Source organism: Poecilia formosa, unplaced genomic scaffold (assembly GCF_000485575.1).
Source record: "Poecilia formosa unplaced genomic scaffold, Poecilia_formosa-5.1.2 Scaffold42, whole genome shotgun sequence".
NCBI classification, from domain to species: Eukaryota; Metazoa; Chordata; class Actinopteri; order Cyprinodontiformes; family Poeciliidae; genus Poecilia; species Poecilia formosa.
This window is the reverse complement of record NW_006799981.1, coordinates 2533785-2552097: the sequence shown is the minus strand read 5'-3', so window position 1 is coordinate 2552097 and position 18313 is coordinate 2533785. Positions and strand designations below refer to the sequence as shown.

The 18313-nt window shown below is 42.6% G+C and overlaps 2 long non-coding RNA genes across 3 annotated transcripts in view; one reads left to right on the top strand and one right to left on the bottom strand.

Annotated features, from left to right (window-relative positions):
* Positions 1-1679: 1679 nt before the first annotated feature.
* Positions 1680-18313, top strand: part of LOC103137669 (uncharacterized) — a 21105-nt gene continuing 4471 nt past the window's right edge. Inside the window, exons 1-2 of one of the 2 annotated variants that reach the window (XR_476177.2) lie at positions 1680-2047; positions 6695-6838. This is a non-coding gene — a long non-coding RNA (uncharacterized LOC103137669). Of the gene's footprint in view, positions 2048-6694; positions 6839-16430; positions 17388-18313 lie in introns of those variants that run through there. The other variant, XR_001662016.1, reaches the window with a different exon arrangement.
* Positions 13232-18313, bottom strand: part of LOC107836160 (uncharacterized) — a 22779-nt gene continuing 17697 nt past the window's right edge. Inside the window, exon 2 of the long non-coding RNA XR_001662017.1 lies at positions 13232-16026. This is a non-coding gene — a long non-coding RNA (uncharacterized LOC107836160). The remainder of the gene's footprint in view (positions 16027-18313) is intronic.

The following is an 18313-nucleotide window of genomic DNA, read 5'->3' as shown; positions in this document are numbered from 1 at the left end:
TCCAAAACCGCAGTCAGAACCACAATCGACGACTGCCCAGTAATTATCTGGGTGTTTCTTGCAGGAAAGAAACAGAAAAACGTGGCTTTCGGGGAAAAAAGCGAAACAAAGACGGGACGTGTGGAAAAAAAAAATACAATTTTCGGGGCATTAAAAGGATTCTGAGTCAGACCTAAGGCATCAAATTCCACATGCTGGGTTCAGATATCGTGTCTGTATGCAATGTTTACGGCCACAATCAGCCCTCTCTTGGCCAAAACGACGCCCCTGTGGCCAGCTTTTAGAGAGGGAGCAGGGATGACAACAAAGAAAGCCCTTATGTTTTCCCTCTAAATCCCCTTTCTCACCCTCCACAAACTCACTACTCCCCCCTCTAAAAAAAGAAGAAAAAACAACGCTCCAGTAAAAACTCATCACACATCTGCCAGATCCGCTGAGGCCTGCCTCCAATTATCCGCCCACCACGCTGGAATCCCAGGAAGGCTCTGTCCGGCAGAGCGTTTGATGTTGCCACGCAACATTTGACAGAGAACAGGGCGGCTTTGAAAATCCGAGTGTAAACTCGCCTGCCAAGTTTGACGTGCAGAAAGAGAGGATGGTGGTGGTGGTGGTGGTGGAAGGCGCTGAGGGGTGTGGTGATGGCAGGCGGGGGGCGGTGGACAAGGAAAATGCAAGTAGATGGAAAGCAGCTGCTGATGGTGGGGAAACATTGCTTTAAATGGGCCCAAATGTGGCAGAGCTGCTCCGAATCTAAGCCAAGTGGCCTGGTTTTACCCTTCTGGGGCATTTTTCCATAAATAAGAACTGAGGGGAAGGCTGAAAAACAGATTTGATCTTCAGCCTCAGAAGGGCTTTGATTATGCAGCGCCTCGCAAAAGTATTCACACCATAATTTCAAAATTTTGTCACTTTACAACTCCAAACGTCAATGTATTTTATTATAATCTAACTTGACAGACCAACACAACACACATTTGTATGTGGAGCCTCTAAATAAGACTCAATACAGCCTATTATTCCACTAATTAGCAAATAGTCCAACTGTGAGTAATTTAGAGGGCATTCACACCAGCCTTGTTTAGTCCGCTTGAAAATATGTCTAGTCTGTTAGCCTAGAAAGTCTGGTTCATTAGGAGAGGTGGGAATGCACAAACAAACTCTGGTCTGCCTACAAACCTATAGGTCTCAGTTCGATTTGATATATGAATGCCAAGTGGACCGGAGACTGCTCTAAAAGCAGGAAGCAGACTATAGCACAAGGCATTCTGGGTAAATACAACCAAAACAAACACAAGAGTTAAACAGTAGAGGGAGAAATGGCTCACAGTGTTTTACCAGTGACAACAAAGAAATACGACAGTTAAAATCTGACGCTACTCTTTTTTTGTTTGCACTCCTTCAGAGGTTTTCGTGTCATTTCTTTCAGTGGTTCTTGGTGCAGCACCACCACAGGCGAGGGGGAAAATAATCTTTTGGGACAGTGCAGCGTGAAAGAGAACCACACCAGCTGAAAATGTAACAATGTGCAGTCAATGGCTTGCCACAGTAGTTGTTGGTAAAAGACACAAGACAATTACCTTGACATAGTAACTGCATTTTCTTTCAAATATTTTAGATCTCGACCTATTCTACAGTAAAATCTGTAAATAATTTGAAGTTACATTCCACAGAAAAATTCACAAATAGTTGGGGATCTTCCATATTTGACACTTAGAGAACAACAGGCTTTCCTTTGTTTGAATCTCAATCATTACCATTTACATTTTCACATGCTTTAAGCACACAATGACTAATGAAAAGTCAAACCTGTGTGCATGCTGTGAACCTCCTGAGGCAAATGAAGTCACTCTTAGTACCAGTTTGTTTAGAGTCTTGGCTTATTACGACACAAACAGCGCAATCTCGAAAGGTGACGCCTGGAAAGCATGATCAGTCATGAGACACGGTGGCAGCACTTCACACGGTGACCCGGCCACACCTCCGACACAAAGAAAACAAGTACAGTGGAGGAGCCGCATTCTTTCCCACGGTTACTGCTGCAGCCAAGGTAAGACGAACCGGATTAGTTGCAGCACAAACAAATAACGTTGTGCGCGCGCGCACACGCACCTCAACCTTTCACTGCTGATGTCGAAACATCATATCTCCTCTAAAGTTACCAGGCTTTTGTGCCGATTTTATGCACTCAGTTGCAAATGTAAATGTTCTAAGAGATTAAAAAAAAACAAAAAAAAACTTGTTTTGCTGGACGTCAGCCTACATGTCACTTCCACTGCTTCTTGCAGCATGCTTTATCCTGTTAATAACAGAAGCTCATGCCACATGGTGCAAGAAAATCATTCATGACTTGCACAAAACGGCAACTGTAAACCGAGTGACGACCCACGCCCATCGTTGTCTCTCTTGCGGGACAGCAGCAGTATTGATACTTGACTCTTTATCTCGCTCTATTTAAGCCACAGATAGGGTTACGCTCTCTCTTCCGGACCAGAAAAAGATCTCATTGTCCTCTTTGACGTGACGGGCCACATTATCTGCTCCAAAAAGGTCCGATTCACCGCTGCTTGCACAAACCCTGGCCTGTTTCTACAGAGACGCTTTTAACACAAGCAACATGTGACTCACATGGTGACATGCTGAATACATTAGTGTGGAGTGTTACATTACGAAGGAAGGAAAAGGGGGTGTTTTTCCAAGGGAGGAAAATAGGCAAAGTCAACACAGACATCCAGTCACATGTGTCCAACGCCAGGAAGAAAGACGGGAAAACAAAGGTGCAACCTCTTTTTATAATTATATGCATCTACGGATGTTTTTACACTTCGACTCGGTTAGATTGGGAACCAAAGATGCAACATTTGTTACATTTTCGGCTGCTGCGATTTGCTTTCAAATGAACTAAACCAATGAAAAAAGTATTCCCCCCGTCGCCAGTGGTGTCGCTGCACCAATAAATACTGAAGGAACCAACACAAAAACTTCTGAAGAAGACATTGGGGGCAACTTCCTTCTTCACGAAAAGTAAACAAAGACGGAGTGCCGTCAGATTTTAGCAGGATTTAGTAGGATTTCTCTTTTATTAGTAAAAGACACAAGCCATTTCTCCATCAAATGCTAGACGTGCGCATTGCTTTTGGTTGTATTTACCCAGAATGCCCTGCACAACAGTCCACTTCCTGCTTTTGGAGCGGTCTCTGGTCTGCTTGGCATTATGCATTTGAATCACACCGGATTTCACTTTAATAAAACCAACACCTAGGTTTGTTGGCAGACCAGAGTTTGCTTTTTTAGTCTGTATCAGAGCTCAATTTCACGTTCACATCTTCTCAAACGGACCAGACTTTCTAGGTAAACGGACTGGAGTTTGGATAAAGCGGACTGATCGGAATGCCCCTTAAGATAAATAAAAAAGATTTCATCCTCACCAAACTCTAAAATCATTAGAACCTAACTTTCATTTCACAACACTAATTCTGCACTGTCAGAGAGTCATAAAATATTAAAGGTGTGTATGACAAAGCTTGGTAGGTCCCTGCAGAACCCAACTTTTGCTGCATTAACGTCAAGCTTTGTTTTTCTGACTTTATCAGTTTTTCACATTACAAAGGAGGGATTTTAAAACATTTACAACATTAATCTAGTTCTTTTAAAGCCCACTGACATATTTGTGTCATATTGATGTCTGTACTTTGACGTTGCTGATTTACTGCCGCATTTGGGATTATTGACGCATTCAGTTTCCCACTTGTGAAGAATTTTTTTCTTACAAAAGAATGAAATACTTCAAATTATTTGCAAATCAGTCTTATAACCCTTCACATGTTGATTGGCTGCAACACTTTCTTACCTAAGGTCATTGCTGATATCTTTCCTTCCTGGCATTGTGTTAGTAATGACCAGCAAACTGTCCTATAGTATAGAGATGCTCACATTATGATCAATTAATAACATCCACTTTAATTCAGGAATAATCACATCTTTAAGTCAACATTATGAAAGGTGTTTTGTGTTGTAAACCTGAAATCCAGTGAGCTGCAAAAAGCAACAATTTGATAATTTAGTTTGAAAATGAACGCATCCCTGAACTAAATAGTTGCTGTATAACCTTCACGTGGCGAATTGTTCATTTTAGTGTCCGAAATACACATAAAGCCAGGTTAAACGTGATAGCGCAGCTTTACACACTCATGCTGTGGCTGTATACAAAATGGCGGAGGCATTTTCTGCATCCTGAGAAACTCTCTCTCTCTCTCTCTCCCTCTCTCTCTTTGTCTCTCTCTGTCGCTCTCTTTCCCTTTCTCTGTGGTGAAAGTGAAATAAATAAATAAAGAAGTAAGCAAATGGTGTTTGAAAGCGTTCACCCAATGGGCATCAGCTGACTGTCTACAGCTGCTTTCAGCCTCTTGGAGTGGTCTCCATGGCAACAGCCCTTCCATATCTGGCCCGCTCGCCGCTCTCCATCATAACAACAATCCCATTCATGCATCTCTGGAATGCGTCGGCCCCGTTTCCAGGAGGGAGAGAGCGGAGACCATTTGCTCAGCTGCTCCCAGGATGAATGTGGTTCCAGTCGTCGTTTTTACCGACAGAAAACACAAAGCAGGGCAACTTTATTTGCAGAGCACCATCCGTTACACGAGGCAATTCAAAGAGCTTCACAGGAAAATAAAGGAACTGAGAAGAAGCAGCTGACATTCAAAACAAGAAGCGACGCTTCAAAGACAGCAAACTGTAAAACACATATTTAAAAAACTTGCAATTAGATACTGATAAAAAAAAATAGGCCTTTCTTTGAAGGTTGCTGTAAACAGAAATGTTTTCAGTCCTGATTTAAAGTACCCAAATGTTTCTGCTCATCCTTGTTTTTTCCAGAGCTGAAAAACGTAGAAACTACATTTCTAGTACCAGTTTTAGCAACACTCAGTGACCTGGAGGTCAATATGGTTCAAGGCGATAAGCAACTCTAAAACGATTTAGGTTGAAGGCCTCAGACTATTAGCAAAAATATATTTGTAGTTTCTCCTTTTAGAAACAGGGAGCCAGAGAGCAGCATTTTGTATGAAGTGCAGCTAAACTAGTAAAGAGATTGTTGCAATAAACCAATCCCCTTTTTCTTGTTTTTTTTTCTGTATACTGTACCTTTTTTTCAAAGGTAATGGGGCTGATTTAGTTATAAATTTTATTTGGACGTTGATATTTTGGTCTTATTTTTTACGACGCCTTGCCTCTGTGCCTGCTCTGTAGATTTTAGCCTCATTGAGTGATTCCTTAATGTTAACATTTCTTTTGTTGTTCTGTCTTCTGTCTGTTCTCCATTAAACTAGAGGAAATTCAAACAACCGCTGTTTGATACTCTGTGGACTCCAGTCTGTTTCTGGTTCGGTATTCATGGATTCACTTATTTATATCTCTATTTGTCCCTGAAATAAAAATATTCTATTTCAGAGAAAATGTAAAAAAATAATAGATATTTTTGATAGTCCAGGATGTCATTCATAATATAGATGTTAGCTTCTGCAGTCATACAAAGACTGTTTCCACTGTGCGTACCAACGCATATTAAGATCCATTCGGTGCTTGAAGTAATAAAATGGGCAACTCCAAGTGTTTTTAGAGGAGGTCTCAAAGTATTTGCAGATTTCAGCTATTTGCGGGTGGCTGCGGAAGATACTCCATAATCTTATTGCTGAATAAAAGTGACCCGAGAATGAAGCTTTGAGGAATCCCACATGTAATTGTTGCTTTTTACGATCAGATAAGACCCAATATAGATTGTCTAAAGATATATCTGTCCACTTCGTCAGTGTCAATTCATGCTAACCTACTGAGTCAGAAGCAGCACAAATAGAAATGTGGTGAAATAACATACTTTTCATGGTCAGAAACTCACTTTTGAGATGTTTCACCGTGGGACTTCTTGGTAATCTAAAATATTCACCTCTCATCACATAAACCATGATCTCCAAGTTAATTTTCAAAATGAAAATGTGTATTTAACCCACAGTTGTTGTAATTTTGGCTTTTGTGTGGGCTTAAAAGCGATTTAGCACCAATCCTGCTGCATCTCAATCATTTGACACTAAGCTTTTCACTCATTAAGATGTAATTGCTGTTGTCAAGCAACTGGCACATCATTAGTCAAAAATTAATTACTTCTCTGTGCAAAGCAGCCTCTCAATAATAAGTCATTGTGTAAATAAAGACCGAAGGGGAGTCCTGAAGTGAGACCGGTAAAGGGCGAGGTGCGTATGCAGATCCACTGAAGGTGGAGTGACAAATTACAGCAGCTAATGAGACAAACTTGGAGTTCAGCGCAGTTCAAAGTTAGTTTGTCGGAGGACTGCGACATGCAGTCATTTCTGTCCATGCAATTAATGTAACCTGCCCCACATCTCTGGGGAGGCTCCTTTAAACTCTGCTGCTCACTTTTAGCGTAAACTCGGTGATTGCAGAGTGAGGTTAAGGTAAATATTTGTCACTTCAGGGAGTGATGCAGTCAGACTAACGTTTAGGAGTTTATTCGTGGCGCGAGGAGCTTGGCAAATGATTCTGTCTCCTTTCACGAGGGACAGAAACAGGGAACGCCTGATATGGTTGTTCTAAAAGCATCTCTGGAAACTTAACTGGTAGTATTGAGTTACTCTAATCAACTACTTCATGCTATTGATCTTGTTTCTTTCTCTGGTCGCTCCAGCAGTGAATGGACGTGCAGGGAGAACAGTGTGGTCTTTGTGTGAAGCACCCACCCGCCTCCGCCAGCTCCGACCTCCCTCCATCCGCCGCGGCTGGTAACCCAAGCTTCAAAGTCACGAGCTCCCCTCCTCCTCCCTCTACGCAGGTAACAAGACCAGCTGTCGCCATGGTTACGAGCCACCACCAGTCTCAAGATAGGGGGTGAGAGGACAGTGCTGTTGGAGGGGGAGGAAAGCCTCCCAATCACAAGGACAGCTCTATCATATCCAGCCTGAGCTGGGCGGCGAGGAGGCAATCTCTTTCTCCACGCGGCGTTTCTGCAACAAGATTTAGTCATTTTGCTGCTATGCTGCTAAGCACAATGCATTAGAGGAGGAGAAGAAGAAGAAAAAGAAGCAGAAGAAGAAGACGAAGAAGCGCCTGACTGCGGCTCAGAATAGAATGATTAACAGCCTGCAGCGAGGAGCAAAGACTCAGCCACCAGTTACTGTGAGTCAGCTGTACATGTACACAGGCCATCTGGCTGCTAACTCACTGGTGATGCTATCGGCCAAAAAGGGAAAATATGCGCTGGGCGTCAAGACATGATGATCAGGCAGCATCAAGCAGCAAATATTGGCTCATCCGTGTCGGTAATCCATTCAAAGGCTCTCAGAAAGTGAATTCGATTAACAGAAATAATAATAACAAGAATGGAAATGCAACAATTGACGTGTGACTCTCAAAGAAACAGCTTCTTCATTTTGGGCCACGTCAAGATCATGAATGTTCTCAAAGTGTTAAAACAGTATCAAATAGCTGGGTCTGCACCTTAAAATTAAATGATACTGAACGTCTTTTCGCATTGATCAGTCCCTCCAGGATTTTGCAATTGTTTTTGTGACATTTTTCTTCAATCAAAATCACAGATTTTATAGCGCTAATTTAAAAATGTTTGAAAGGAATTTTGAAATATTTGCGCCTTTGCATGACATTAAATGTGACTTTTTTCTGTTACTGATTGATGTAATTTGTTGTCTGGAGTCACATAAAAAAGCCATGGTGGGGCGGATTTGGGCCCCCGGGCCTTCAGTTTGACACACGTGCTCTGGACCCAGTAATTTCAGCTACAGTTGCTCATCTGTTGGATCAGACCACATGGAGCAGTTCCTTCTAGTTAACCAGTGAGCCCGTGACTCTGCTAACCACTATTCTACAAAAGTGTCCCTGTTTCCCTTGTTCCATCATATCAACTTCAAGAACTAAATATTAGCTAACCACTGAAAATATGATGAATGATCAGAGTTCTTCCCCTGTGAATGGTCGTAATGTTATGCTTGACGGTGTAATTGAGTTGTCCCTTAATGTTCCCTATATGTCTGTGTTGTGATGCATCAAATCGCTTAAAAGCCAGTTCAGTCAGAGTGTTGCTTTTCCATGCGAGTTCTACATGAAATACAAATGAATCCCATTTACATGCTCTCCTCTTCGCTACTGCGGCACATGACAAGAATGCACATCCATCTGTAGGGTGATCTATATTGAGAGAGCGACATACGAGAAGGGGATGTGTGACTCCTTCTGAGCTTTCCACAGACGTAACTGGAGCAGCTTCAATCTGTCAGCAGCTAAGAAGACGCAGCTAACATCTAAAACAAAACAAACTAAACAACAACAACAAAAAAATGGATGAAATATTAACCAATTCTGAAAACCAGCCCTTGTGATAATTTATTCAGGCGCACAATTAGCACCGGTTAATTAGCATCGGTAACATTCTCGCATCAGTCCTCATCAGAACAATGCCCCCGCGTCTCTTTGAAATGCAAAACCCCTGGAAAATGCTTTGTCCTGAACATGAAAGACACTTAGACAGCAAAATAATAAATTCCCCACAATGCTTGGCTCATCAGTATCATCATTATTCTTGTGAACAGGGATCTCGGGCAGCCTCTTGCCGACGAGTATCAGCGATGAATCACTTCCATCCCCGGCCCACGCTTTCCCATGCATAAATTCTCATTTGTTCCTGCATTAGGGTCATTCTTCAGTAATTGTTTGTTTTACTTCTGATGATTGAATAACAACCTCGCGGCACTGCCATGGTGTGTTTACCACATGTTACTATGGTTCGTGGGATTATTTAATTGGATTTTCTTGTTTCCTGGGAAACAAGGTAGCCATCTGTATTGCTCAGCAACCTTACTAATACACACTCTAATGGTGCAGAGGCTTTTTTTTTTTTAGACCCAAACAGCTGATCCTAAATATAACCCAACGGGATAATAGAGAAGATATTTCAACATTGCACTGAGCTGCAAGCACAAAGCTGAATCCACAGATTTAAATTTAGGCGTGTGCAGTGGGTGGACAAGAGCAACGGCGAGGCTGAGTGTTTGTGTGCAGGGAGAAAGAGGAGTGCTGCGTCCATGTGAACTGAGGGGTGAATCATTACTAAGATAACACACAAGCTGTTAGCTTTTTGCAGGAGATGGTCGGGGCAAAGAGAAAAAGCAGTGCGGCAAGTGGCGTGTAATTACAACGGCTCGCTGCCTCGGTTCGGCCCAAAGGAGGCGGGCGCTCTCAACAGCCGCCACAAACGGCAGTAGCAACACAGAAACGTTCTTGAGCTTGTCACTTGGGCTGCGAGTGCTCCTCTATCAGAAGCTTCCAGACTCTTGGTCCACATGACGACTGAGTGACTAATCGCTTTGGCGGACAGGGAGCCAGCAAAACCCAGGGGGGACTGTGCCCTGCAAAAGTCTTCATACCACTTGAACTTTTTCCACATTTAGTCATGCTGCGTCCAAAATCTTTGAGGGATGTATTTAGGTTTTTATGAGACAGACAAATATTACGTTGCGTAGCCGTGAACTGAAAGGAAAAGGTGAAAAGAGAGTTGTGTATTTGTAACTGTCCAGCTGAGGCAAGACTTAGAATCACTTTTTGCTGTAATCAAAGCTGCAGTTCTTTATGTCTCTTTCAGCCTTCAACAAGAGACTTAAATATTACAAATTTCTTCTTTGTAAAATAGCCCAATCTCTGAAATTTCTTGAAGAGCATCAATGTTCAAGTATTGCCAGCATAGCTTCTTGTCTAGATTTAAACCTATATATTTTTTCTCTATGAGCTTTGCTCATCTAGAATCTATCTAAATGCCTTCTGGAGAAAAGTTTAATGTCCAGATGAGACAAAGATTGAGCTTTTGGCCATTAGGATAAGATCTGGTTGAAGGACTCAAGGTGCTGGTTTCAAACAACACTTTATTGTCAAGTATGGTTGTGGTTTCATCGTGGCTGGCGCTGTGGCTCACACCATGATGAAACCTGGAGACCATTTCCACATTCAACCCGACATCTAGACGGGTTGAGACAATGGGTTCATTGCTCCAACAGAACAATGAACCCAAACATTTATCAGAAACTGGATTTGTAATTAAAATTTTAGGACTATGCTTAAACCAAGAAACCAAACAATTTGAGTGGAGTAATCTTGATTTGAAACTCGCCTGGACAGAACTACGCCAACATCTTCTTGATGAGTTTGAAAAGTGTGGATATTCTTTGCAATGAGCTAAGGGAGTTTATTATTTCCTAACCACTCCCTGATCATGCACTACTTTCTATTGGTCTATCGCGTAAAATACTGACAATTTGAAGGGACATGAATTCTTTTGCAAGGCCCTGTCGTGGATAAAACCGGTCGTTCAACGTGATCTTCAGAAACGGCTGGCGGCAGAGGGATAGTGAGGTTCATGAGTGACAGAGAGACTCTAAGAGATGAAGACTTGGCAGGCAGGGTGGGGGAAGATGAGTGGGACATGAAAGGGAGGACTGTTCGGTGTGCCAGCGGCATATCAGAACCCACCTGACTGCACAATAGGTGATATCTGCTCATGCGAGAGTTCACTTCCTCCCCCACTTTCCTCCCCTCTCTGATGCTGTCCAGGTGGTTCGATGTGAAACTGGCGAATAGTTCTGAGAAATAAGTCTGTGTGTGTGATAAATCATGCAGGACGAGCACCATGCAATATTGATGGAGCTGCTTGCAAACTCTTCAATTATATAAGTTTGCCTGTGTGCGCAAATCTTATTGCGTCTGCAGTGGTGTGTTTACAGCTCCATGTGCATGTGTGGATGTCTCACGGCTCTGCACAGCTGGTGTTTTTAGAGAGCAAAAGAAGTCTGTCTCTCCCCTTTATCTGAAGCAGGAGATGACTAGAATATTAATGGACTACGCAGAGCGAAGCACAAGCTTTGCCCGGGCAGATTTTTTATTTTTATTCTTTTTGTCATCATGAAGCAAAGCACAAATAAGACCAACGCTGCTGCAAGCAGTGTTCCAACTAGAAACGTTCCAGTTCAACATCTGTCACGGCTTCTACTGCAAAAATATAAAATGTTAGTACGAGCAAATAATTGAGCCTCAAGGTAGATTGCGTTTACTTTTTCAAAAGCCTGATTTCATCCCCTACCCATTCATCACATGCCGCCTACATCTCCTCGCGCTTCCTTGTCCTCACTGCTCCATCCTGCTGCATGTTCTCCCGTATCAATCATCCTCACTCCCACACCGCACTCATCCCTGTGAACCCACTCTGCACGGAAAAACCCAGGGACAGGGGCGCCGCTGTCAGGACGGCGAGATTAAATGAGAGGGGATGAAAGAGTAAAGCCTTCAGAAAGGAGCGACGCGGACAAGCCGGATAGATGACACTTCTGACACGGATAGCGGTCTAAGAGTACAGCTGTGCTGACAGGGTTTCATTTGTAGCCTCCCATCAGGCAGCAAAGACTGATGCCGGTGATGACTGAACCCACAACATGTTGTCACAGCGTCATTTGTCCCTACTGTGTCATGTTCTGCTGTTCACATACATGCCCATTATGCATCTACTTTGCCATTTGCACACTTTCTGCACATGTGCTTTTGTCTGCTTTTATTGGCACGTTGATGCCAACAATTAAACTGACTGGAGCAGCTCTGCCACAAGTCTTTCCCTCCAAGGATATTTAGTCCTATGGCTGTGATTGCCATGGCAACTGTCTCCTCTTCCTGCTGCATCACTGCTTGCCAACAACAAAAGCTGAGAAAACAAAGAGAATGTGTCGAAAGGAAATTGGATTAGTGTTTGTAGAAAAACGTGCCGGGTTCGCTCGTCGTCATCGTTGGCTCCACAGTGACTTGCAAAAGTATTCATATCTCTGCTGCTCTTTGTCATATTGTGTCATATTAAAGCCACAAACTTCTACGTCTTTGACTGGAAGCAGTAAAAAAACACAAAGGAGTGCGTGACCAGTAAAAAATAGAAGTGGAAAGACGTTGATATTTGCTTTTGTTTTTTGTTATTTTAGATAGAAATCTTAAATATGTGATGTACATTTTCCATCTTTTTTTACTCTGATACTCCTGAATAAAACCAGTGGAAGAAGACTGGTATTGGTTTAGCATGGAATCGTATTTGTTTTAGTCTTTTATGACTTGTATTTTTTATCTTTGCCACGTAGGTTTAATCTTGGTCTCATTTATGTTGTTAGTTGCAAAACAGATGCCACATAGAGAGAATTTATTTGCCAAAGTCCAGATGTAAATTTGTGAAAATTAGGAAAAAAATAATACATATACCCCAAAAAGTATTTGATTTTTTATTTTATTTTATCTTGTACAAGTTGAAAACCGTGGCAATTAAGCAAATTCCAAGTAAGATATATTAAAGTTGCAGGTGCTGTTTTCCCACATTGCATAATATTGAAGGGTGAATCAAAAATCCCACTTTCAGCTAAAAGCATTTGAGTGCGTGGTTTTGGTGCAGAGCAGGCCAGCTTCAGGGATGCTTGCCTCGTCTGTGCTGGACTTGGGCCAATGTCATTTCACAGAGCTAAGCCTTGTAAGATAAGACGGTAGGGGGACATCAGACCCTGACCTGCTTAAATGAATGGGATGTCACTTCTGCTTAAAAGCACAAGGCTTGTCCTCTCTGCCGGTGAGTCTGTGTGATTCCCTCTGTAAGTGTGCAGAGTCTAAACAGAGAGGACACATCCAATCCCAAGGAAAGGCTCTCGCAGTCCTCACCTCGCCTGCTGAAATGTAATAGGTTTCCCCGTCCGCGCTGGCACATGGAGTCAGAGCATGTGTTCAGTGGTAGTATTTTTTATTAATCCGGCCTGGGAAATAGCACTGAAACAGATGTACCTCCTGAGTCCTGCAGAACTTTGTGGAGCCTCAGGCAAATGATCGAACAGTCGGATTTGCTCCCATGGCTTGCATACAGAGAACGATTTGAAAAATGAGAACTTAGTGCAGCAGATAGTTAAATATTACAGTAAAATTGTTCACATCCGGATAGAAGAACCTTATTTGGCGCAGATGTTCCCAGGGGGCTTTGATGGTTTTTTTTTTTTTTTTTTTTTTTGACCAACGGTAGCTATGGAAATAGTGACAGTGGTGACCTTTTTTGGTCATCAAGGAAAATGTACTTTTGCAGACCAATATTATTGGTGTCAAATCGTACATAATTGGACCCACACAACTCATACTTACTGTTTTTTTGGGGGGGGGGTTTTGTCACTGAAAACATTCTTTGCGCTAAAACTACCAAATAGATAAAACTGTTTGATGTCAAATTATAGTCTACATATTTTGAAAAATAAACATCAGATATATTTTCTTCATTTTTTGTGTTTTCTTTTTCTGGTAGACATTTGCCAAACTGGCCGCCATGGTTGTAATGGAGTAATGGATGCTTGCACTAAAATGGATAGCAGTTACTGTCAGTGGTGTGCAAAGCTAACTGAAAAATTAGGATCACTAACCACTAATTTGCTTATCAATCTTAGCCTCACTAATGCTGAGCTGTTAGTGGGAGCTAACGCTACCCATTAAGATGACTGTCAGACAGATCTTCATCTCTGACTGGTGTGAGACTCACAAACATCTGATTTTTTCCATATATTATTACTTTAAAGTTGTATGAATAAGATGATTATAGTTGGCGAAAGCATATGATTTGACATAAAATTCATCCAAATCATGAAAATGTGCAGCATCTTATGGAAATAATTGCCTTAAAAGGCTCAAAAATGTCGGCCATATTGAAAAATTGCCATCGTCCTAACGGAAAATATGAAAAAGGTGCAACACGGCAGGTGACCATGCAGATTTTTCTGCTTATATCCACTTTGAGGATTTTCTACAGTAGCATGCCGCACCCCCGTGGACGAGGTTTTAATTAGTCATGATGGTGGTGCCAACCCAACCTCGGCCTGCTCGCAGATCATCTACAGGTTAAGCTCCTCAGACGAGGGCAAAAGATTGTTTATTTCAGACGTCGGGGTTGGGGGTGTTGCCTTGGCAGCGTTTTCTGGCTCTGGCACCCGCAAGTTCAGAGGCGGAGCTTGGCGCCGTCCTGGGAGGCAGCAGGCACACAGGTGCCCTGGCCCAAGCAGCTGCCTCTCCGTCAGATAAAGAGGGGCTTGTTGTTTTCTCCCCTCTTTCCCTCCAACGTACACGTCAGCCTCCCGCGCCCTTTTCACTTCACTGTCTCCTCTCTCTTCTTTCCCCCCTTTTTTCTCCGTGGCTTTTGATCAGGGATTGGATATGCTGGTAGAATGACAGACGCAGGAAGTGCTCGGAGGGGCAGGAGGGGCCGAGGGGCCCCAGGGGCCGTGGCTCTCTCCTCAGCGTTCTCTGTTTACAGGGGCCTGCGTCATTCCAGGCCTGGCCCTGCTCTTTCAGAGCCTGGCTTTCAGCCTTCACTTTCTAGATGGTCTGTCTGTACAACTGGTCGGGTCACAGCAGCCTACTGGTCACAAAGAGGGTCAGAAGACAGTAAAATAAATATGTGTCCAAATGAACCTCCAATCTCAGTCACCTCTCAGTTGTCTTGACTTCTAAAATTCTAACTCCACTTTAATTTAGCCGAGTCAGGCGTAGCCTATTTTTAAGTTCAATTCAGTTTCAATAAAGCTTAGTGCCAATTCACAAAAATATCAACTCAAGGCACCTTACAAAAAAAATAAAACACCAGTAAAGAAAATCTGTATCACAGGAACCCATTAGATTGCAGTGATATGTTAACTTTGCAACAATTAATTCCAATTCAGTCACACATACATCCAAAGTGATCCAAGTTATCAAGCAATACAGTATGCTCAATTAACTATTCAAATTAATGTCAAAAGTTTCTGCCTAAAGAAACCCAACAGATTGGATTAAATCATTGCCTTGCAGAAACAATTCAACATACTGACCGTTACTGCAGTGACAATAACTGATCCAATTACACAAGATCCAAATCGATTGGTATTATAATACAAATTTGGCAGGTCATATTTTGGAAATTGACTAAAGAGTTAATGAAGGAAGTCCAGTTGATAGCATTAAGTCACTGACTTTGAAGCAACTGAAAGCAGAAGAAGCAATTTTAAGTAGGAGGAAACCTCCAGAATCAGTGCGAGTATTTTTCTCCTCTCAAACAAAACCTTGAGAGACTTCAACTCCTCGGCTTGGAGCAGCGCCTTTCTGACTCAAGACTGTATTGGAAATAGTCCTTCTAAAATCCACAAGTAAACGTTAAAAATTAATACGTCCTGCATGGAGTGCAGAGAAGGCAGAATGCAACAGGATGCTACATATTACAACAAACAGGAAAGGAGGGCACCGCATGGCTCAGTGGTAGAGCAGGCGCTCCATATACAGGGGCTGCAGTCCTCAACGCCGTCGTCCCCGGATCGATTCCTGGCCCCGGGCCATTTGCTGCATATTTTTCTCCTCTCTCTCTGCCCTTCCTCTGATCTAGCTGCTGTTGAATAAAGAGGACTAGAGTCAAACAGGAAATGCTTCATAGAATGTTTACAATTAGTTTTGTTGTACTGATCATACAGAGCACTGATGCAGTTATTAAAAAAGGGCACGAACCCTTTCTGAGTGATTAAAATTGTCACAATAACTGAAACCTAGCGACATGCAGTGCACTCTTGTGTTTTTCATTTTTAAATGTGACCTATAATGCTTCCTTGACCAAGACAGGCTTATGGACAATAGAAATCTTGCTCATTACATTTTTTGCACAAAATCATTCTTACATAATGAGATTTCAGTTTGGTCACGCGACTTTCAGAATGAGTTGTTTTGGGGCCTGTTGTCACTTTAAATCCAAATAAGTTGCTGCTGACCACCCCCCATAAACTCAACATTTCCACTCGTATATAAAAATAGATGCAAAATAGAGAGAGGATAAAGTTCAGATGCGCAATAATACAAACGTGCATCTTTGAAAAGCAGAAGTGGAGCCTCCTGGACAACCAACAAGAATGCAGCAAGTGGGTTCTGGATGGCAAGTCAACAACAAAACACCTGTCCTTTCCAGCAGCCATTGTACAGCACATACAGAAGTAAAACCATCTGACCAAATGTGCTGGAGCTCAGCTTGAGTTGCTAGGTGACACTTGGAGCTCTGCTGGGATTGGTAGGTAACAGGCTGGGGTTGCTAGGTGAGGGGCAGTGCCTACTGAAGATTTTTGAGACGGCTAATTCTCCAGACACCTAAAAACATTAATCTATTTAACCCTTGTGCGTGCAAGGACTGAGGCAAACGTGGAGGACTGTGGCAAATGATACAAGTTTTACGGCTGTGGGGTCGGTTGGACCCCATTTGTAAACACAAGGGTTAAGCGGCTGGGCTGTTTTTAAAACCCAAACAAAAGTACAAAAATGTACAAAATGTGAACTTTGCATAATTCATCCACTTTAAGTTAACATTTCCTCTTTGTTGGCTGCGTCCCAGCTTGTTTTTCTACATTTGGGTCGTCCACCTTCACCTTCCTCCTCACCAACTTACAGAGCTGGAAAGCTTCCAACAGCAGGGTGGCTGACCAACACCACCCCTCTGAGCAGCACCTGAGTGGCCTGAGCGCCGCCCTGCCCTCCTCCTACTGTTTACCATCCGGCTTATCCTGTTTATTTGACTCGATTACAAAACAGACCCTGTGAGTGATTTGTTTAAAGTGGCCCGTGTTCCCGTTTATTCCACGAATCGCAGCGTATTTGGTCACCGAGGCCAGCATGATGACATGTCAGTGCAAGGCTAACACAGCGCAGCTCTTGTAGTCACAACTCAGCACAAACTGCAGCCTTGTCAGTTTGCACAAGCCGTTCCTCACATGTGTGTGGACTGATTGGAGATAACGACACTGCGTGATCAAGATGAAAGACTTGAATTAATGAGTGACTCACAGGACGTTGGTGCATTTCTTCACTGTTTAACCAACACGTATGCAGACCTTGCAGATTGTGGAATATTTGTTTTCCTTCCCTTCCTCTGAGAGAGGATAAAGTTCACATTATCCCCCCCCTTAAACCGCTCCAAATATTTTTGGAGCGCCTTCAAAATAAGCATGGAGCACTGGAAAAATTCAAGGCAGCTGTTTTGTGCTTTCAAGGCTTATCTTCCCTTGTAAAGGCATCTCTGAGCTTCCAGCAAACACAGCAACCAGCTGTGGCCAAGCGGAGGCAAAACGCAGCAGATTGGAAATCAGGGAAATATTTATTCTGTCCCCCCCAATAAAAGCTTCTCCTCACCCGTTTGGGTGAGCAGAGAGAACTGTATTTTCCACACACTAACTGTGCAGTAATTCGCCTGGCAGCCATGAGCTGGTGTGTTTCTGAGAGTCCTCTTGCCACTGAAGGATTACAAGCTGCTCAAAGACTCTGAGAAGGTATGTGGGTTTGGATGGGCGATGTTTTTCCACAGCGGTATTGGAGTTAATTCTGTGCTTTGGCTCCGAGCTGCAGCTGGGAAACAACTTCTCCGTGCCAGAAGCTATTTATTATTGCGGAGAGCTTTTACCCAAAATGGCCATTCAGCTACTGTGGTGTCCGTGTTGTTCTGACCTCGTTGTGTAGAAACCAAGAGATTGGCCGAGTCCAGGATAAGCACGAGCAAAAAGCTAACATGTGCTCCCACACATGCACACGTTGTTTAGATAGTGTGCAAACACAAAGACAGTCACATGTTTTGTGGAAAGATGTTATTTCAACACTGACGCAGCACTTTTATGGTGAAGTCATACATTATTGCCCTGCAAAAGTTTTCATACCCCATTAATTTTGCCACATTATCTCACATTACAACCACAAACTTCTCTGGAAAAATACAAAGTGTGGTTTGGGTTTATATTTAACCCTGCGCTGAGTCGAAGCCTTCTTAATCTATATTTCACTTCAACGGAGGTTGCAAGTCTTTTAGAGCAAGCCTCTTGAAAGTCTAGAGCCAGAAATTTGTCTTACACTATAAAAACAGTCTAATTATCTTGACAAGATAGAACTAGAATAAAATAAAAGACGCCGCCAATAAAGCATCGAGAGCAGGAACAGCCGACCAACGATGCAGTTAAATTTCACTGGTGAGACCAAGGCGTAATTACTACCTTGGAAGTAAAGCCAAGAAATAATTTAAATGTAACCTGTCTGACAAAATGAAGTAAGCTAAAAGACTTTAAAAAAAAACACTTCCTGCCTCAGTCATAAAGTTGGACATAGTATGCAAAGTTTACGTTTTGCATGTTTTTGTTCTTCCACTTCAGTCTTTACTACTTCTAAAAACAATTGCTTAAAAAAAAAAAAAACACTCCTCCGCTTTTTG